This window comes from Papio anubis, chromosome 4, assembly GCF_008728515.1.
Source record: "Papio anubis isolate 15944 chromosome 4, Panubis1.0, whole genome shotgun sequence".
In the NCBI taxonomy this organism is placed as follows: domain Eukaryota; kingdom Metazoa; phylum Chordata; class Mammalia; order Primates; family Cercopithecidae; genus Papio; species Papio anubis.
The window spans coordinates 43,828,039-43,851,338 of NC_044979.1; the positions used below are offsets into that span (position 1 = coordinate 43,828,039).

Consider the following 23,300-nt stretch of genomic DNA (forward strand, 5'->3'; position numbering starts at 1 on the left):
GACACATCTCTAATAATGCCTCTCTAAACAACAATGTTCACTAAACTTCATAAACTGATAAAGTTGAGAAATCAAACAGATTACAATTTAATAAATTTACATTCTAATGTTCTAATGTCCATTTCTTTATAATTCTGGGGCAAGTGAAAGGAGTAATGGAAGGAAATTTCTATTTCTAGATAACTTTAACACATGTAATAACATCATTTAAAACCAATGTTATAAGACAATTGCCTCATATCAGAAATAGTTGTGAATTTTTACCAGAATTAATTCTGGGTTATTTTGTGTGGGTTCCTTGTTTTTTGTTTTTGTATTTTGTATAATATAAGTTTTAATAAGAAGATTCCACTTCCTACAATAGCGATAAGGCACAACCACCCCACCCTCTTCCCATTGTCACATGTCCTTTGTGTTTCTGTATTTGGCATTAAAATTAAGTGCCTTTGATGGAGTGTCAGCAAACTGTGAAAACCAAAGATGAAGGAAAGAAAACCAGCTTGTTGCATGGCATCCATGCTATAATACAAAATCATGCACTTCCCTATAGAATGCCATATAACTGCAAGTAGATGTGAATTGACAGAATTCCTCTACTACAGATTCCTCGGCTACAAATGCTTCAGGTAAGGAAAAACAAACACCGGCGTACCTACGGCAGTCTCTTAACTCTACAGGCCTATACCTAAGCATCCCATCATAAACTCCCTAACTCCTTGAACACCCCTCTGTTTCTCTGCAGATTCTAAATTTGTAGAGAATTCAGAGGATGAAAGGAGAAAATGTGGAAACACAGTCATACACTCCACCTGCCAGATGGTGAAAAGGAGGAAGGGGCAGAGAGAACTCAAAAGGGAATTTCCAGAGTTGTGTTTGCAGAATTAAAGGCTAAAAGGACACACTGTTCTTTCCTTTTTTTTTAGTGCCAAGCCCACTTTTACATATGATGGTCCATGCAGCAATTGGAAAAACAAAAACAGAGTTGTGAGAGTTTTCAGGTTTCTCCATCTTCCCCTAATATTGATTTCTGGTAGTAACAAATCATTTCAGGGGAACTCTAAAATCAACCTACATGAATAAAGGCCCACGACCTTACAATGTTCTGGATTTCTAGACAGTGTCCGTGGTTTCCCTTTATCAACACTATTTCCATACTTTCATCTCAGCATCTGTCTTATATGACTCAATTCAGTTGAGTTTTTCCAGAATTACATTATCATCATGATTTGTAAAATATTTGAAATGTTATAAACAGCTAGCTTCATTATGACTTAGAAGATATTGTTTAACTGGCATCAAGCCAGTTTTATTCAATGTACCTTCAAGTGAATATCCATATTATCTAATTCCAATAATACCTCACTGAGACCTTAACTTTCTATTCCACCATGCAATGCTTAAATATCAAGATTGAGAGAGGGACTCAACAAAAACCCACTTGACATTGAAGAACCTTTAACAGAATGTTTTTAAAAGCCTAAGAGTCGTTATTGATTATGTAAATTATTTATATACTAGTCATAAAATTTATCAGACATAGAACTACATATAATGGGTCTATCCATTTTAAAGGGGAAAGAATGTCTTGTCCAGTCTTAGAAATAGATGGTTACAATATTTTTGAAGCCTCCTTTAGTCCCTTCCTGAATCCATTTTCCTCTCCATAGAAGTAACCACTGTCTTAAATATTAAATATTAAATGATCTTTCCCTTGCTCTTTATTGTATTTTTCACAGCAGTACATGTGTACACACCCCTAAAAAATATACCAGAATGGAAAGTATACTTTACAAATTGCTGTGAGTAGCATCTTCTGCTCAACATCCTGCATATGAGATTTATCTATGTTGATTCGTGTAGCTGTAGTTCACTCATTTTCCAGGTGCATAGTATTCCACTGAATTAATAGCCAATGATTGATTTATCCATTCTATTATTTTTTATTTTTATTTTTTGAGACAGAGTCTCACTGTGTCACCCAGGCTGGAGTACAGTGGCACAATCTTGGCTCATTGCAACCTCTGCCTCCCAGATTCAAGCGATTTTCCTGCCTCAGTCTCCCCAGTAGCTGGGACTACAGGTGCCCACCACTATGCCTGGTTAATTTTTTGTATTTTTAGTACAGACAGGGTTTTACCATGTTGGACAGGCTTGTCTCAGACTCTTGACCTCAGGTGATCCACCCGCCTTGGCCTCCCAAAGTGTTGGGATTACAGGCGTGAGCCATTGTGCCCAGCCTCATTCTACTATTTATGGATATTTTGGTCATCACCAGTGTTGTTGCTGTTCCTAACATGGCTGTTCTTAACATTGCTGTTTGAAACAATCTTATCCAGGTCTCCTAACATACATGTTACGTAGCCAGCAGTAGGATGGTTGGGTCACAGGCTTGCTCATCTTTAATCTTATTAGATAATGCCAAATTTGTTCCCAAGATTGTTGCTCCAAAATTTAGTCCCACAAACTAAGTATGAGAGTGCTGATTCTCCACATTCTCACCAATCTTTGAAACCATCACAATTTAACATGTGCAAGTTGTGTGTGAAATGGTATCTCATGGTGGTTTTATTTTGCCTTTCCTTGTTTCCTAATAGGTTTGGACATTTTTTCATGTTCATCGGCCATTCATGTTTTCTCTTCTTTGAAGTGGGTGTTCAGCATGTTCATGTTTTTCCCTAACTTTTATATTGGGTTGCCTCCTTTTTCTTACTAATTTGTAAAGGTTTTTCAGATATTCAAGATACTGGTCCTTTGTTAAATATGACTGTCTTCTATCAGAATGTGACTTAATTACAATAAACTAACAAAAGGGAGATAAGTTAACTTTTGAACTCAGAGAGTTTAAGGTGAGGAAGGGAAAGCCAAATTAAATCTTGTTTGATAACACTGGATATGGGATTACATGGCTGAGGAAGTTAAGTGGCAAAGAGAAAAATCTGATAGCTGATCAGCAAAAAGGAGGAGAGGTGTTAGTAAGATTTGATAGCAGAATGAAACAAAAAAGTTTTAGTGTCTGATTCAAAACAAGGAACTCAGCTATGCCAATGACAGAAAGTGGGAAGAAACCAATAAGCAATCAGAAGAGAGAGATTGGATGTGATTGGTGTGAGATCAATAGCCTTGAGGATGAAGAGAGATGGGCGTGACATTCCAAACTAAACCACTAGTTGCCTCCCATAGGATATATTCATTTGAGAATTAATATTTCTTCCAGATTTTACACTATAATGACACGTCATGAAGATTTTAAAAGTCTTAAGCCAAGAAATGAATCTCTTATAACTCCTACTTTAGTAAACAAGATTTACAAATTAATTTGCCTGTTAAAATATCATTTTATTTTTAGTAGACAAAGAATTTTTTTTAAGTTCTTAGGTCTAAATAGATCAAACACTCCTTTGCTAACTTCTCTTCTTCAACAAAACCTGTTTTCTATAACTGATTGGTGTAAGTGGTTACTTTACTAGAATGGGAGCTCTAGCTTTAATGCAGGAGAAGTATTTACTTGCTGTTTTCAAAATTGAGAAACATATTATCTTAAAAGTAGAGATGTTTTCATCAATTTTTCATTTTTTTTTAAAAAAATGGAAACTTACTTTGTACTAAAGTCCCTTTTAAGGTCTTTATAAATATTGATTAATTTTACTCTAATAATACTCCTAAGAAGTCATACCAGTATTATGCGTATTTTACCAACACAGAGACTGATTCACAGAAAATTTAGGAAATTTTCCCAAGGTCATAGAGGGAGTGAGTAGCAGAAACAGGATCAGGACCCAGACAGTTAACCTCCTGAGACCATGCTCTCAGTCAGCAAGCTATGCTGCTGTTACAGGAGTGGGTCACTTCTGACACTTGGATAATGCTCCTTGGAGGAAGATCAGTTACAAATCCAAAATTTTCTGCTGATTTGTTTTGTTCATCTATCTGTTTTTAGCCTTGGTTCATGTTCCTTTTCTTTTTTAAAAATTATTCTGAATTTTAGTTTTAACAAAAAGTTGAAAGTAAATGTTACCCTTCAATATGTAAGAACAAAGTCATCACTAAGTTGAAGAATTAATAAACTGCCAGTTGCATTGTTAAAATAGACATAAGAGAGAAGGCAGTGTGGAGAGAGATGATGTCTCAATCAAAAGAAACAAATCTATAAATTTAAAACATAAATTTAAGGACTGTAGCTACATGATCAAGAGCTCCATATGCAGTAGCTCTTCATGTAAATATTAAAACTTACAAAATGGAGACACTGTTTTAAAACATAAGTCCTTTATAATTTACTAGAAAAGTACTCTGGGTTACTCTGAAAAACCAAATCTATTAACAGGCATCTAAAGAAGCCGCAAACCAAAATGCATTTACAAGCTCATAGAGATGTTAAACAAGATGTAGCTACAGAAGTATCTACCAGAAACACATTCATATTCTTATTTTTTAAATAGAGAAATATCTAGAAATTACAACAAAAATTAGCCAAAAAAAGTTCCTTAAATCCTACCAAATCTTTAAATGATCTGATTGTTATTCCTTGCCAAAAATCTTTTTTTTTTTTTTTTTTTTTTTTTTTTTTTTTGGTCTTTTTTTTATACCCTTTTTTTTTTTTTTTTTTTTTTTTTTTTTTTTCTCCAAAAAATTATTTTCCAGTTTTTTTTTTCTTTTTTTTTTTGGTGGGTCTCTTTATAAAACCCTTCTATTTGTAACCTTCTATTTCTGTCATAGTTTGACTGTGACTCAGGGTAATGAAAAGGTTAAAATAAACTAAGAAAAAACAGTTGTTATAGTTTCTATCCCTGCCACTGCCAACAGGAATCAAGAATCATAAAAGGCATGATAATGATGGTTTTATTTGAGGCAAAGAGAAGATCATAAGAATGATCAAACTTAAGAAGGCTTGAATAGAGAAACAAACTTTTTTAAAAAAAAATGGGTCCTCTGCATCCATGTGGCTTGCAGTCAGGAATCATCTTTTCCCCGTTCTTGAGATTTCAGTTTTTATGGTTTTATTCAGTCAGTATTTACAGTTTTTGCCAAAACTGTTTAACCTCTGAGAAGTCCACTGGGTTCTGGGAAAGGTGCCTGTCCAAAACTGGGCCAAGCAAGAATTGCACAATTCAGTGTACTTAGAGGAGAACTCAGCACAAGACTGGCAGCTACTGTAAATTTAGGAAAACAAAGTAACACTTCAGAAGCCAAGTAGCTAAAAGGAGAGCATAAAAGGAAATCTTTACCATGTTTGATTTAAAAAGCAAAACAAAACCACAAAAGCTGTGATGAATTACTGAAGACACAACCCCAAACAAAATCTTTGAGTGCTACAAAAGGTCATCAGTGTTATGCTCAGGCAGCTGGCCTATTATCTGGAGAGCTCCTAGCTCCTCAACAGCATTAAAGTAACAATTGGAACTGACTTCAACAGCATCTTAGAAGTCTGGTGACAATGTCTGTGACTGATCCCAGGAACTCTGTGCTGCTTAAAATGAGAGTGAAGACTAGCTTTTGTAAAAAACAAGTAAGTTGATAATGAAATTATCCCAATTGATACTGATACCTGATCAATATGTGGCCAAATTACACCAGGGAATATGAAGAATGCAGTTTATCAAAGTGAAAGGAACCCTGATTGAGTCACCAGAAAACTACACAATAAACTCAGCTCTCCTCTAAACAAGCCTCTTTTATCTCTTTCATTTCCTCCTTTTAAGATGTGGTATGACAGGTGCTCTGAATTTCTTGGAACAGAGATACCAAACAGCTACAGTGGAGTACAGGAAAGGACAGACAGCAGAGAATTCGGAGAATAACCCACAACCCATTTTTAAGAGAATACAGATTGAATGGGTCTTATCTTATTTCTAATAAAGTTTCCTATGAAGTAAGATGCTTGAAAGTACTTTCTTAATCAAATCCCCATCATGTAAGTTACATGCTGAGAAACAATGGTTTATTAGCATTTATCAGGCCAATAATATGCCAAACAAAGACCGCGGATTAGAACATGAGCAATAAGAGTTACGTGTATTTAATAATTTAGGAAATTGCTTTGAGGTCAAACCTGACTCTGTAGCTTTAAGATCAATGCCACAGAGCACCCCCAGTTGTTCCCCATTCTTTAGCTGCTATGACTATCATCTGCCCAGTGGTGGTATAACAGGACTCTGTGCAAAAGTCTGACTAGGTGAAGGCTTTCCTCTTCCTAGATACTGCTTTACTGCGACTGTTCTTTCCCAATAGGAAAATCAAAAAGCAAGCTAGAAGCGGGCTGTGGTTATCCTGAATCACAGCCGAGATGGCTAAGTGAGCATCTAGCCTCTGTAAAAACCCAGCTGCGAGGGACCAGACACAGACATCTCTGGGGAGTTCTGCTCCTCAAGTGTGTGTGGGGGTGGGAAATGTTTACTAATACCACACGGTAGCTCAGCTCCAAGTAGCTCTGTGTCTCCAAGACAGAGGACGCACAGCACTTCTGGCCAACAGCCCTAGCCTGACCTGCTGCCTGAATAAATTGGCCTAAAGTGAGCCTCCTACACAGAACGCTCTGGCACAAAACTCTCCCGAGAGGCCACACATCTTAGCCAGAATCCAGTCAACATTTTCCTAGTGGGGAACAAAGTGAGCTGGGTCAGGAGGTAAAAAGAAAGTTAGAGAAAAGCTACGTTTTCCACTGCAGGACAAAGAAAACCATACTTTGGGAAATTGAACAATAATCTTTACTATTATCTTTCCTCTCAACAAAGTCAAAAAGAAACTAGGAAAAAACACAGCACTGCTCTCCCACACCCCACAAAGTGACTCCTCAATTAGTTACCTACCACATGTGCAAATCCTAGAATCCATCTCCATCCTATGGGAGGTGCTTTTGTATTTTAAATGACAGCAAGTGGATAGCACAGATTTTTTTCCTTCTATATGTTTACCTTGTTGCCTGATCTGTGGTTGATTCCTTAAATATTCCAAACTCTCAGAGAGATCGAATCCAGTAATTGTTGGTCATGACTTAACTCTAGCACTGGTTAAGTAGTCCTTTCTAAAGAGATGCATTTTACAAAGTCTAGGAAGCTAGACTGGGGGGAGGTAGTTCACGCCTGGAATCCCGAGGTGGGCAGAATCCCAAGGCGGGCAGATCCCTTGAGCCCAGGAGTTTGACTACCCTGGGCAACAAGACAAAACTGTTTCTACCAAAAAAAAAGAAAAAAAAATAGCTGAGTATGGTGGCGAGTATCTGTAGTCTCAGCTATTTTGGGGAGCGGGTAGGGATGGCGGGGGGTGGGGTGCTAAGGTAGGAAGATCACCTGAGCCCCAGGAGGTCGAGGCTGTAGTGAGTCATAATCATGCCACTGCACTCCAGCCTGGTGTCAGAATGAGACCCTATCTCAAAAGCAAAACAAAGTCCAGGAAATATGTATATACACACATACACTAGATAGATAGGTAGATCTCAGAAAATATTTTAATTCTTAGAAGCTTAACACAGAAATCTGAAGAGAGGTAAAAGTTTAGTTATTGGAAGTGCTTATTTAAATTCTTTTACCTAGAAAGTCAGTTTTTGGGCAGAAAGGAGGGAAACAAAGACTAGAAAATATCAATGGTGCAAATAATATTTACATTCACTTACTGAATCTCTACATTTTAAGATCACAAGGTTAATAGCTGGTAATAACATTACTGTCCTCATAGGGTTATGATGAAGATTAAAAGAGATAATGCACATTAAGTACTTAATAAAGGATTTAACATGCAAGTGCTTACTAAATATTATTACTGTGACAGCTGTGAAGTTGATAGCAAAATATTTATTCCAGGAAAACCACACCTCTCCACCTACCTATGTTCCATTTACTCTGGTTACAACACTGACATAGGGCCATTCTATTTTAACCTAAGGAGGTTTGTAAAAGACTCTGACCACAGCTCAAACACTTGAAAGAATGAACCAAGAAGGCAACTCTAAGAAACAGAATTTGCAGAGGAGTGAAGCATCAACCTACCCAGAGAGACTTAGTAACCTTGTGTTTGGCTACAGCAGAAGATTTAAAAATAATAACCTATTTTTTCCATATTTCAATTATTATCTATTTATTTTTTCCAGAGACTAGAAAGCAAAAACAGTAAAACTATACTTTACTGGAACCTATTCGGTGCTGGCTATTTTCAGTTGGCCAGTTGAAATACTTCTAATATAACAAGTTTAAATAATAACAAAGTTGAATATAATTTCTGGATAATAAAATATACTTTAGATCTTAAACACATTTTCCTAGAAAGGATCAATGTGCAACAGTTCACTCAAGTTGGTAACAATACCATTTATGGCTACGACAAAAATACATGCAAGTACATCCTCTAGTTTTAATGAAAATGCATATTGGGGTCACAATAATCCAAAATATCTCTCCCAAATGCTTAATATATTTTCCAATTTTATTTTCCCAACTGTGTTTATTGCACAGTTCACATTTCAGCTTCATCTCTTTTTCATTTGTCCTTGGCATATACATTGTGCAAGTTACAAATGAAAATAAACCAGTTTTGTCTTGTTAACAAAACTTAAACCATAATGTACCCACTGGGTGATTCTGTAAAACGTGATGATGATGATGATGATGATGATGGTGATGATGATGATGAGTAAAATAACACCCTGGTCATATCCAATGTTTTCCGTCACTGATATTAGCCTATTACAGAGATGCACAGGGTTGGCCAGGCCACCTAGGACATAAGGTCTTTATGGCAGCATGGGAGGAAACAAATACACTAAAAGAAGGCTGACTGATGCTGACAATATTCACAGGACTGGGATCATACACAACAATTCTCCAGGCACTTGACCAGCCAGGGCTCAGCAAGAGTCCAAAGGGCACTTTTGCAATCCAAAGGGCTGAGAGGTCCCCAGCAGTGACTGTTCCTGTAGGACCCCTGGAGGCAGGGGCAGCATCCCCAGCAGGAGGTGCAGACCTCACACAGGCAGGAGGAGCCTCGCCTGAGAAGACCCAGGATGCACTCCCCAGCCCCTACAGAAGAGACAGGCCCCAACCAAAGAAGCACAGCGGTCTAACAGACAGGCCAGGCAAGATGAAGCGAAGCAAGCAGAGTGAAATGTTACAGCGAAATGAGACACCAAAGCACGTTTCAAAGCAGTGCACAGGAGGTAAATCCTATTATTTATGGAATTAATTTGTGAATCAACGATGGCATTGTTACTCTTTGCACATCCCTCCCTCTCCACCCATGTTATCTACTAATACCATTTGATTTTTTTAAGGCACTATTGCAAGCCTCAGATGAACAGGACAGCATGACATTGAAATTATAAGGTATAAATACCTCCGCCTTCATTTAGTGTACAAACAATTTCAGAGCCAAAAACAATCTATGAACATGTTGTTTGCAAGTATACTCTAAAATTGCTGAAAACAGATAAACCTAGTTTTCTCATGCAATAAAAATTTTGTGGCCTGGTGTATTATTACTTTAAACTGGGGAAAATAAGATAAAAATTAAAACCCTCTTCCTGAGGTGCTTCCAAATTCCCTGCGTTTCATCTGAGCCACCCCCTAACTGAGTTATTCCTGTCACAGCTCATTACCTCCTATTACCATTTGGGCAAGCTAATTCCAGAACTACAAAAAGAAAGGGTTGTAAGTGTCTGTGGTTGTTACTGCTGTTTGTTTGGTTTAAATAAGGCTATTAGCAACAGGGACACAACATAATGGGGGCACAAAAACAAAGGTATTTCAATTAATGATCACCCTTCCATCTTCATAAGTGGCAAAGACAGCCAAGTATTAGTGTATGTATAGGGACTGTGATGCTGGAAACTTAAAACCAGCTTTTTGGTCTTGGCTCTGTCACTACTCGGCTGAGTGAGTATCTTGAACAGGTCATTTCACTTGGTGTCGACACACATACAAGGAAAGGGAAAATGCTCTCTAAGTCTGTGTCAAGCTCTAAAGTTCTAGGAATCTATTTTCTATAACCAACAGATAGTTAAATCTAGCACAGGGTATTTTCTTGGCCTTGGACAGGACCATTACTGGGTTTAATGCAATATTCAAAACAGAACGGAAAGTTAATTAATGCTGAATACAAGTTGACTGTAAGTTGGCTAAGCCCCAGGAGCAAATAGCCATACTGTGCAGAAACCCCACAAAGACAGGGCCTTGCCTGCCTTGTCGTAGATACTGAATGTGGGCCTGGAAAGTAGGCGTCAGATAAATGATGGCTAATGGTCAAAGTGTAAACTGTGTACTCTGGTCCATTAAAGATATTAGAGGCACATGGAATTAGCCACAGAAGACTCTCTAAGAGTGCTGAGTTTATAGGAAGTGGAAAAAAAATGGAATAAATACAGTCTTCATTCCTAACCAGCACAGGAGCCTGAAGACAATGCCTTCATAGTCAAATGTTCATTCAACAAGTCTTCATTGAGCATTTGACTACAAGTCAGATTCTGCTCAAACTTCAGAGACAAAGATTAAGGAATGTAAAGTGTAGGTAAATAAAAATATAGTTACGATACAGTGTGATAACTGTTGTGATTTGGACAAACACATCGTGCTGGTGGAGTAAGTAATGAGTACATTTATTTCGTTTTTTTGTCCTTTTTTTCTTTTCTCTTTGTGGAGAACAGCTTCTCACTACATTGCCCAGACAGGTCTTCAACTCCTTGGGTTCAGGCTATCCTTTTGCCTCTGCCTCCCTAAGTGCTGGGATTACAGGCATGAGCTACTAGGAGTATAGGCGTGAGCCACCATGCCCAACTGGAGTAAATAATGAGCAAGGAGTGTTACATAGTAAGTGCCTCTCAGGCATTACCTCTGCATCACAGACACTCTCATAAGGTGAACATTTGGCTCATTTTATAGGTGAGAAACCTGAGGTTCAAAATCCTTATATAGTGGCTTGAGGTGCAAAGCTACTAAGGGGAGTTCTGGGATTCAAATTTAGATCTATGTGATTCCAAAGGTTGTTCTCATCACCAATATATAGTTTCCCATATTTTATTGTATTTTTAAAATTTTTATTTAGCAACATTTTATATAGTGCTTACTATATTTCAGGCACTGCTATAAGTAGTTTATAAATATTTACTCACTAAACTCTTAGAATAATTGTATGAGATAAATGCTATTATTAACCCCATTTTACAGATGAAAGACTGAGGCACAAATGGATGGAATATCCAATATCCAATTCAGATCTGTAAGATGGACCTCTGAAAGGGGAGAGGAGAGAGCATAGGGTAGAAGGAGAAAGTAAGGGTGATTCCTGGGCTATGTCTTAAAGAAGAAGACTATGTTAGATGAAATAAAAGCAAAGATTGTTCCAGTCAGTGGGGAAGTTATGCAAAGACACAGAGGCAAGCAGACAGTTTTAGAGATGCCAGTGGCTCCATATTTTTGTTGGATCTAAAGACACCAGGTAAACATCTTCAACTTTCCGTGTCAGAAATGAGGAAGCAGGAATGGCATGCAGCGATAATACAGTACCAATGGGGTCAGGCAGGAGGACTCTGAGGAAATACCAAGAAAGTGGGATTAGCATGCGTTGGTAAGACCTCAGATGAAGCAGTGATGAGAAGAGTGAAGCTTGACTCCCCTGGTTTCTGAAGCCATTTACTAAGGAAGAAATCCAGGAGGAAAAAGAGTTTGGTTTAAAATACATTGAGTGTGAGACTTGCTAAGTCTGGGGATACTCAAATGGAAATGTTCAAGAGGCAGCCAGAGACCATGATCTGGAGTTTGGAGGGTAGTTAGTCCAGGGCTAGGGGATGAAACATGGCTGAAACTGTCATAGTGAATGGGCTTATTCAGCCTCCCAGGGAGAATGTACTCAGTGATGAGGGATTCAAGGTAACAAAAGCATCTAAGGAAGGGAGGAGCTGGCAGAGGAGATAGAGGAGTAAACATGGAAGTAGAAACTCTAGGAAAGGGAGATCCCATGGAAGTGAAAGATAACAATATTTCAAGGTGGTTGTGTCAGATACTGTGTTTGGCCAGATAAATTATAGTGATGTGTTCGGGCTAGAAATGAATAGCAGTGACGTGAAGAGTACTGAAAAGTGAGGGAACAGGGACCACACATGCAGCTATCTTTCCAAGACATCTATTTGTAAACAGAAAGAGAAAACTGAGGATGCAGAGTCCATGAAGAGATACACTCCCACCTATACACACTCTCTACACATACATTTTTAGACAGGAAAGACTTACATATGCTCACTGTTCTCCAGAAGAAAGTTCAAACTGAATGCAGAAAGGGCCACTCAATGGAGTGAGTGTATGAAAAGATGGGCAGTGATGGGGTGTGTACTACAACAGGAAGAGCTGTATCTCCTCCTTTGAATGGAAGGTAAAAACAGGCTCAGAATTAGGTAAGTTTGTGGGTAGGGCCCAGGGTGGAGAGACCCTGAGGAAAAGCTGGATGGCCTCTTCTCCCCCTGGAGAGGGAGGGAAAGTTGCCAAGTGCTTCTTTAAAGAAAACAGCACCAAAATGAGATGGCTGCTGTGGAAAATGGGAGAGGGCAGGTCTGCTTGTCTTTGTAGTTCTCTGCTGTGTCCCCAAACTGTACCTAGAAGATTGTGGCACTTATCTGCCACAGAGTAAGTGCTCGAGAATGATTTGTTGCAGGAATGTGGGACATATTGAAGTTCTGTGGAGGGATTCTGAGGCTCTGTTGAGACCCAAGACCACACATGTGTAGTGATAGTGATTTTTACGGTTATCAAGGTTTTTTCAGGAATGTTTAGCTCCCTAGTATAGACAGGAGTTGAAAAGACAGATAATCCAGATTTTTGGTTCTGAAAGGATGGTATGCAGAATGACAGGGTCATAAGTAAGTTTGATGTTTCACCAGGAAATCCAATGCTGGATAACGGGAAAAAAAAAATAACATATAGGAGGCCAGTTTTTTCTGATTTTTTTTTTTTTTTTTTTTTTTTTTTTTTGTAATTTTTTTTGGAGTGCAGTGGCACAATCTCGGCTCACTGCAACCTCCGCCTCCTGGGCTCAAGTGATTCTCCTGCCTCAGCCTCCCAAGTATCTGGGATTACAGGCATGTGCCACCACACCTGGTTAATTTTTGTATTTTTAGTAGAGACAGGGTTTCGCCATGTTGGCCAGGTTGGTCTCAAACTCCCGACCTCAGGTGATCTGCCCACCTTGGCCTCCCAAAGTGCTGGGGTTACAGGCGTAAGTCAGTGTGCCGGGCTGGGAGGCCAGTTTTAAACATATTTATACACATACATATATATATTTTTTCATGATTGATTAGAGTTCAAGAGCCAGTAGCTTCATACTTATTTCTAACTAAGGGTATAATTTTTAAAAGCAACAGGAACAAAAAAACCAAAGGCACTTGATTAAGAAACAAAACAGGACTTCTCTACAAACTCCAGCACACTGGCCTGGGCATACAGCAGACCCTTAATAAACACCTGTTGACTCCATGCAATTCAGTTTTATGGCCTAAGGTAATGATGGCTTTTGGTTTTAGCTTCTCCTGTCACTCCACAGTACACATTTCCTAGGAGATATCTACCACAGATGTTAAAATGTTCTTTCTAAAATAACTACTTTTCTGTCATTCCAAAAATGCAATTTCTGCATCCTTCCCTGAGCATAATTATTAGGAAAAAAATAAACTTCAACTTCTAGTGTCAACTTCAAATTATGTTATGTTATGGTGATATTATTCCCCAAGAGGTCCAGTTCCTCCAGTTTTATTTCCCAAGAGAAGTTATAGTGGAAATTTGGGCAGGTTTAATATTTCTTTGGAAAACTAGTATATTAATCCATTTTGCTCTTTTCTTTCAATTATCTTCACATTTGCCCCAAACTCCTGGATTTCTCAGTCTTCTAAGAGACAACTACTATTTATTTGTATGAATATTTTTTCTCCTTCAAAGTGAGCAGAATGATTAATATCCTTGAGCAAACTACTTAATAATTATTCAATTTTATTCTTCTAATTGCCTCCTGCATCCACTTGAGAGGATGTCTACCATCTTCAATTTTTCCCTTCAGTCAAGTATATGAGAGGAAGGAAAGCTGGTACAAATTACCAGAGTCCTATGTTTGGATGGGGGCCTGAGGCCATACTATGTTGCATATCAATTAAAATCCCATGGGAAGATTTGCCTGAAAACCCTGAAAAATATGTGTCACCAGGTTGTTGACTTCGAAGTACTTCCTCTGTTTTCTCTTGTACTTATTTATGGAAATTTAAATTAAGACTATCTAAATTGTGGCATATAAAACCCAATAAGTTCATTTTCTCCGTTCTTCTGCATCCTGGCATTGCTGGCTATGCACTGGTAAAAGCATGACATTAAAATGCAAACATGAAAACAAGTTACTTAGGGATTTAATATTTAACACAGTTTTTTAAGGTGAGAAATTGAATATGTCCTTTATTATCATTTCAATTTAATGTAAGCAAAAAGAAGCTGTTCAAAAAAAAAAAATCTGTGTTCTCTGCATTGTGAAAATTACATACAGAAATGCAAATTTATAAAATGTGTATGTTACAAAATAAATTACTTTTACTATAAAGAATGCTTTGGCTTCTGAGGGGCAAGAGCAGGTATTTTTAGTTTTCTGCGGTGTGCCACGGAGATAAAGTATTTTTAAATCCATAAAATAGAATACATAGGATTTTGAAGGAAACCAATTATGTTTAAATACAGGGACACATTCTGAGGAAGGAATCATTAGGTGATTTCATCATTGTATGAACATCAGAGAGTGCACTTACACAAATCTGGATGGTATAGTCAATGACATACTTAGGCTATATGGTATGGCCTATCATTCCTAGGCTACAAAGTTGTTCAGCATGTTACTGTACTGAGTACTGTAGGTACCTGTAACACAATGGTATTTGTATATGTAAACATAGAAAAGGTACGGTAAAAATACAGTGTTCTAATTTTATGGGACCACCATGCTATATGTGGTTCATAATTGAATGAAATGTTATGTGGCCCTATGACTATAGTTGACAATATTAAAGTTGAGGTAGAATAAACATGTGCTTCTTTCTAAACACATTAATAACCAGTTCTAGTGGTGATCTGATAAGTACTATTTTAAAAGTAGCAATTGGTATAAATGATACTTCATGATTTCTGCAACAACTTTAATACATGAAAATGTCATCAACAAAGCCACAGGTACTATTAATACCACTGAAGTTTATTGCCTATGTGTATAATTGAGAGAAATACTAAATTTAATTTAAAGTTTAGAAATTAGTGAAATTAAGTTGGTTATCTTTTCTCAGACTTAGCATTGGACCCTCCCCCAGTGCTAAGGCCCCGGAGCTGGAGGTTCATAAGTGAATCTTCCTAATACCTTCCTGGTGTATTCAACTTAAACCATCCATATTTTTAAAAATTCCCCTTACAAGAGTTTTTAAGAAATATGTCAACTTTAAACTATGAGGTTCCTTCTATACTATTTTACAATATATTAGTCGAGAATTATACCTATTAATTATAAAAGATTCTCAAAACTATAATAGTTTTAACACTATATGTAAGTAATTTAAATAGCAAAAGCATTTCTAAGAGAATTTAGTATTTCTAACTTGCTTCAGTTAGTTTTGGGAGTCAGGATGGGTCATCTTGGAATGTAATTTAAAAAACAGCAAATAGCTAAATAAGTATGTATTTTGAAAGAATAATAATCAATTCAAATACCATGAGAATCTAATTGAATCTGGAAAGAAAAAATCATTGTTGAAAAATTCCGGGTGTTTATGGAGATTTTTGGAGCTATTTCTTTTAAGCTATGTACTTATAACTCACAAACATATAAGCTAAGAATAAAACTAAAAAAAAAATTAAAATATTATTATGGAAAATGTCATTAATCACTGCCATAGGGTTTCCATAAATGGTAGTTAATAATTGAATGAAATCATGTAAAATTTGCAAGTGAAACAGGTAAGGGGAGGAGAGGGAAAGTATGAAATAGAGAAATGAGAGAAAAGAGGAAGGGGAGATGAAGAAGAGACATGGGGAACAGAGACAGTCAGACAGAGATATGGAAGGTGTACTTTGGAGTAACAACCAAAATGAGATAACCAAAACTCTGGAGGTGGCAGGCTTGATCTGCAAAGGTAGATGCTCCTCCTACTAGAGCATAAAACAGTCACGCCCCTAGACATGAGTGGTACCCTTCTGTTCTTATTCCTTCGAAATCTTCTTTTTTAAAAACTTCATGTTCAAAATTAATTTTCCCCCAATATTAGAATACTCTATTCTTAAACATTTTGGTGTCAATTCAGCCAGGCAAACAACAGATATTTTAAGTATATATAGAGATGGAAGCACACAAAAAGAAATGGAAAGAATATAGTAACAAAACGTTGGGGGGAAAACAGGTAATTTATAAAGGCACCAAAGGCAATAATGAAAAATACAGAATATAGTATCGTAAGAAGTAGTTTCAGTTAATGACAAAGAATATAAATATAATCCATCTAAGCTTGAAATTTAGAATGTTCTCCATTCTGCAGATTTCCAAAAGATCATGCGGCATTTGGACATGAATTAAGGCATGCATTACCCATAAGTATATTTCTTTAGTCCAGCTGATTTAAATATACTCACTCTTCCACCCTCAACAATGCAACTCATTTTTCTAAAAGGTAAAATATTTTAGCTAAAGTAAAATTCAGGCTAAAGCAAAATGCAAAATATAAAGAAAATATTTTTATTTAACATGAGCATCTGAGATAAGGTTTTACTATAGGTGGTTATCTCAAATAACTGAAGTTGAAAGCTATATTCAATGAATAATACTCTAATACTATTTTTCTCTATGAATACCCTTTATAAACTACAAGACACTCATGAGTCATTAGACAGTTTTTGTCAGAAAATTCAAACATCCGGCACAACCTGTATTTTTCCCCAAAACTTCCTCCTCTGAATTGTAGTATTATGCAGTGTCTAGTGCTATTATTGTAACTAAGAAATAATTTTTTGAAATGGTTCTAAAATGAAATGGAAACTTTTAGTGTATTTTCCTCATCCCAAATGATAAAATATTTTCTTAGGTGGAAAGTCTCCAAAACTTGTAAAACTACTATGCCATATTCTACTGGTCATTTGAAAGAGCTCCATTTAAACAAATTGAAAGTGCCTCATGTGTGTAAGACACAGAAATGAAGGAGTCACTGTAAAAAACAGTGCTCTGCAGGCACGGGCCCTTTCTTTTCTCTTTTCCTTTCCTTTTCTTTTCTTTTCTTTCTTCCATCCTTCTTTCCTTCCTTCCTTCCTTCCTTTCTTTTCTTTCTTTCTTTTTTTTTTTTTTTTTTCTATTTAGATGCAGGGTCATGCTTTCCCACTCTGTTGCCCAGCCTGGAGTGCAGTGGCACAACCATAACTCACCACAGCCTCAGGCTCCTGGATTCAAGGGATGCTCCTGTCTCAGCCTCCTAAGTAAAGTAGCTAGGACCACAGGCATGCAGCACCATGTCTGGATAATTTTCTTTTTTTTTTTTTTCCTGTAGAGATGAGGTCCAGACTGGTCTCAAATTCCTAACCTCAAGCCATTCTCCCACCTTGGCCCCCCAAAGTGTCAGGATTACAGATGTGAGCCACTGCCCTGGGTGACCCTTTCTTTAAAATCTGAGAGAGATAAAACACACATACACACACACACACACACACACACACACACACACTCCCCTACAACACCACAGGGTACTTTGTAATGAATTTCCTCCCCTCTCACCTTCTCAAAAACATCATGCTCCTGCATCGTCAGTGTCTCCTCTACTAGTTCATTACCAATAGCACTCAACCATGTACCCCATTTCTAAAAAAATTCACTTTTATATCCTAGCCTTTTTACTTACTCCCCTTTTGGAAAACTCCTTGATAGAGTAATCCAGATTTGCAACTTTCAATTTTTCTTTTCTTATTTTCTCTGGAATCCATCTCAATCAGACTCTATCCCCATCACAACAGCAAAAGTATGAAGGTCACCAATGACTTCTACATGACAATTTCAATAGTCACTTCTCATTCATCTTACTGGATTTCTCAGTTGCTTTTGAAACATGATCACTCCATCTGTTTTAAAATACTTCCTTCATTTGGTTTCCAAGCTGCCCCTCTTTATCCCTGCTCCGTTACTAGTTACTCATCCTCACTTTTTTGATGGTTTCTCTTTGTTTTCTACTGTCTGCATAATGGCCCAGGGCTCAGGTTTTGGAGTACCTTTGCACTTTATCTATGTTCTGGGCAAGAGTTCTTAATCCTGCATTCAAATTAGAATCATATAGGGAGCTTCTAAAGGATGCTGACACCTTGGATCTACTCCATTGCAAATGAATCATAATTGTTGATTTGTATTTTACTTCCTATTCCCTTTGCCCTAAAGCTTTTTCTCCAAATATCCAGAGGCCAGGGTTGAGAACCCCAGTTGCCAGTGGTCTCATCCACTGTACATTCTGTACCTTGAAAACTCACAAAACATATCTCAAGCTGCAGGCCTTTCCTTTGAACTCCAGACTCCCTTATCCAAACACCTTGTCCACATCACCACTTGTACAGATAATGGGTATCTCAAATTCGATGTATTCAAAACCAAACATGACCTTCCTCCATGAACCAAACCCCATGCTTCCTATAGTCTTCTCATCTCAGTTAACGGCCACTCCATACTTTCAACTGCTCAGGCCCATAAACTTGGAGTCATCCTTAATCCCTGTCTTTCACACCAAAATCTCATTCTTCAGCAAATCTTGTTCTGCCTTCAAAATACAGCCAAATGCAACATCTCGTCACCTCCATCACTGTCACCCCGATCCAATCCTATTACCTCCCACGTGAATCACAGCAATAGTATCACGGCAGGTCTCCCTTTTTTGGACCTTGTGTACCTGTAGTCCACTCTCAGCACAAAAGGCAAAGTGATGTTTAAAAATGGTAAGTCAGATCGTGTCGGCCATCTGCTCATAGCCTTATGCAGTTTTCCTACCTCAAAATTAAAAACATTACAATGGCTCATTAGGCACCTCATCTTAGAGATGTTTGATTTTAGATCTGAAATTATCCAATCTCTTCAGTTACCTTCAAGAATAACACAGTGCTAACAGGATCTTGTTGTCTGTCTTTAAAACTTTGCAGGGGGAAATAATAACTCTTGTCAGATTCTCAAAGAAGCCCGTATGATCAAAAATGATCAGAATCATTGTGTAAAAGATTATCACAATTAATCAAAACTTCCTTTTTATTACAGATTAAGCTTTAACCTTTTTAAGCCTTTGTTTGTGATAGTAATTCAATGATGAGTAGGGCATACTAAAGCATAAATTTACTTTAAATATATTTTAAAATTAACCTACTGTTTCCCATTTGTACGGATTTTGCAGTGGTTTCTTTACTTATCTTTTCTTCTCTTTAACTGTTTGCTTAGCTATGTTTGTTTTACTTCTTATACTATACTATGTGTAAAAGCTATGACTAAATTCAATTAAGAGCCTCATGAACATAAAGTATAAGATGCTATTGATTTTCATCAATTTGTGATCCAAAACACAAAAGTCAGAGATTTGGAACTCAGAATCATAAGGCCCTATCCATCCCCTCCATTCAAACTCGATGAATGCTCATGGAATGAGGTAGGAGTAGGGACTTGAGAAAGGCTTTTTAATCACCAAAGGTTACATGTCCTCATACCAAATCATTCCATAGAGGTTACTCAGAAGTCTTCTAAAATTAATCAACCACATAACCCCTACACAGCAGAGCCATCGAGGTTAACAATTTGGTAAATGCTTCTCTGGTTGCTCAATTCTCTTGCTTTGACAATGTAAATGCATTCATTTAGTTCAGTGTATTAAACTATAGATCTAAAGTCTAAAGACACTATATGCTGGCTTGTCAAGAAGGTATCATTATTGCCTTCTCATAATTTCAAATGTTTCTTCTCTCCTGGATCTTTTCCAGCTGAATGTAAACATACTGAAATCATTCCTATCTTAAAACAAAATAATACACACCAAACAAACAACCCTTCTGGACTTGCACTTCTGCCCTGAATTTTGGCCTTTCTAGAACTGTTTTCATATTCCACAACCCACATCATTGTGGCTTCTCCATGAAAATGACTCTTAATAAGGTCACTAAATGATGTCCACGTTGTGGACTCTTATTAAGAGTCGACAACCAACAGAAATATTTCAGTGCTCATCTTACTGAACCTGTCATCAATATCTGGTACACCTTGATATAGTTCTCTTCCTCTTTTTAAAACATTCTTTCCCTGCCTCATGATATCATTCTCTCCAGTCTGTCTCTCCTCTCACATTTCTTGTTTCCTCTCAGCCAGATAATCATCCTCTTCTCTTTGCACTGTGACCTCTCCTCTAAGCTATCTTATCAGTATGGTCTTACTCTGACTTACTGTCTATCTGATATTACCTCTGGAGAAAAATCTGAACTTTCCATGGGATTGCCTCCCAAGCACACAAGCTGAACCCACACTCCCATCCCACCAAACTGGCTGGCCTCCAGTGATTGCTGAGTCACTCAGTTCTCAGCCATCTGACCTTTTCTCTGAAATCTCTACTTTAAAAAAACTCATCCAGATTTATAGTGAAATGTCTCCTCTATGAGAACAAATATAAATAAGTATATTTGCCTCTAATTCCTTCTCTCCAGCTCCAATTGTATATTTCCAAGTGCATTTTGGAATTCTCCTCTTGAATTATGCATAATCATACACAACTAAACAGATCTAAAACTCAACTCATGATCATCTCCAAACCACATTCAGCTATTCCTCCTAATTTCCTAATTTCTATTCAATTTCCAAACTAATTGAACTAAAATGTTAATGACAGTCCTGCTCAGAATAATACATACCTGACTGCTCTTTCAAGTCTACCCAGATTTAGCTCTGGACCTCATTTAATCCTGAAACTCTAAAGCAAGTCTTCAATTCCTCTATTGCCTGCCCTTGACACAGCTCTAGGGGTTGAATCTCTCACAAACAAACTTCCATCTCCAGCCTGGCTGCTGCACCTACATATTATGTTTGACCTAAAAAAATCACCTAACATTTCATCACTGTACTAAAAAACAAAACAAAACAAAACAAAACTTTGGTGCATTAATAGAGTCATAGGATTTATTCAATTCTTTCCATTATTCTGAAGCCTGGTTTCTAAATAGTCTCCTCATCCAACTACCCCACACCCCAAAGCTTCCTGGCCAATCTATCTGTATCTCCATTGTTTTATTTCCTCTCCACCCATCTCCTGAGTGAATGCTGAGCTAATTTAGTTTGCTAGAGCAGTGACCTAAGATAGCTTGTCTACAAACCCAAAAAACCAACAGTGAAGTCCATACATAGCTGGTAGCTTCTAGCTCTTCTTTAAGATGGCCGATAAATTGTTGGTTATTACAAAAGAAGAGCTCTGGGGCTTGAGGCATATTTTGAGTTATCTCTATGTTTCAATATTAAGTTATATATTTTTCAGAACCTTGAAAATATTTTATTTGCTCCTCACCAAATACATAGGTATGAGAACAAACTAGTTAACTTATTTTCCTAAACTCTAAAGATAAGGTACTTAAATGTTTACTTTTGACCCTACAGAAACACTTACTATTTATAAATACTTCTGATGGATAATTGCTTTAATTTTTTTTTAAAAAAAACAGCTAATTAAAATATTTCAAGTAAACAAAAATTAATGATTTGTATGTGCAGAATAATTTATACTTCGATATAGTCAACTTTGATCATGCCTACTCTCCACACACACACTCCTCATTGTATTACTATTTTTCCATTTAATGTGTTGGCTGAGCAGTGACATTTCTTCAAGTCCTATTTTCCAAAGAACTAGCAAATATTGCATTGGAAAGGAGAATTCTAAACCTTTCGCCCACACCATTATTGTGACATGGGATGGAAGGCACTGTGCCTGAGAAAACAGAACATAACAAAACAAAACATCATCCAAGCAAATTAAATATTTTGAGGAATGTAGTGACATATCTTGCCAAAGTCACAAAAATTTGTTTCTGGAAGCCCTGATTATAACTTTATGGTCATATCATGAGCTCCTATTATTATCGTTCCACTAAAATACTACTGTAGTACTTCTACAATTACAGGCAAAACGGAAAAGCTTTTTATGGGAAAAAATGAATATAAGACTTTACAATACTGTAGAAACTAACAGCAAACAACTCAATTTCTTTTCTTTTTCCTATTATTATTATTTTTTGTATTTTTAGTAGAGACAGGATCTTACCATGTTGGCCAAGCTGGTCTCGAACTCTTGACCTCAGGTGATCCACCTGCCTCAGCCTCCCAAAGTGCTGGGATCACAGGTGTGAGCCACCACACCTGGCTCAAACAACTCAATTTCAATTTTACCTTTCTAATTTCTTTTCACAGCTTCAGGATTCAAGAACATATAGTTGTTTGAAACCCATATGGAATAGTGAGAAAAGGTGATGAGCTGGGAGGTAGGAGCTCTGAGTTACAGTCCTCCCTCTGCTGGGTCTCTTTTTGTATTTCTTTTAGCTCAAATATTTGCCCTTCCTTTCATTCCTTCACATTCTCTCCCTTAAGGATTACAGCCATTCCTGTCCTTTCAACCACAATGTCTATGGAGTGATAAAGAAAAAGTCTAGTTCTCCAGTTGACACTCCTAACTCACTTTTTACTGAACTTGTATAAGCCAGGCACTAGGCTGTATGCGAAACATTAAAAGATAAGTAAGATGGAATCTTGCTTTCAATGAGATTACATTTTAATACAGAAAGGAAGATTAATAGATCAACTTCAGTACAATTTTGTGCCCCAAGCATGCTGTGGAGACCAAAAAAAAGGGGCAATTCGCCTAAAATGGGGCATCAGGAGATGATGACTAAGAGGAGTTCTGAAAAAAATATGTAGAGATCAAGAATGCAAAGAGTTATGAGACCATTCCAGGCTGAGGGGAGAGGAGAAACAAAGGCACTCAGCAGTTTCACCTGACCATGTGTACAGACATATCTATGCATTACAGTGGAGGCACAATTCCAAGTGCAAGGAGTTAGACCTGGAGTTTGCAAACGGTGAAAGGAAGGGGAAATAGTGAGGTCAAGGAAAGATATTTTTACCATTTTACCAGTGATTCACAAGGAAGGAGGGGAAATCACTTTATGAGCTTTTCTAATTGTCCTGCCCAGTTCTGGTTAATCTCTTTTTAACGCTGTGTACCCTACACAGACTGTCTCCTGGAGAATCTTGGCTATACTCTTACTGGTGGGGAGTACACACTA

At 37.3% G+C, this 23,300-nt stretch overlaps 1 protein-coding gene across 4 annotated transcripts in view; it reads right to left on the minus strand.

The window, feature by feature from the left end:
* The window catches only part of MDFIC (MyoD family inhibitor domain containing), a 113,466-nt gene that overhangs the window by 25,622 nt on the left and 64,544 nt on the right, over nt 1-23,300 (minus strand).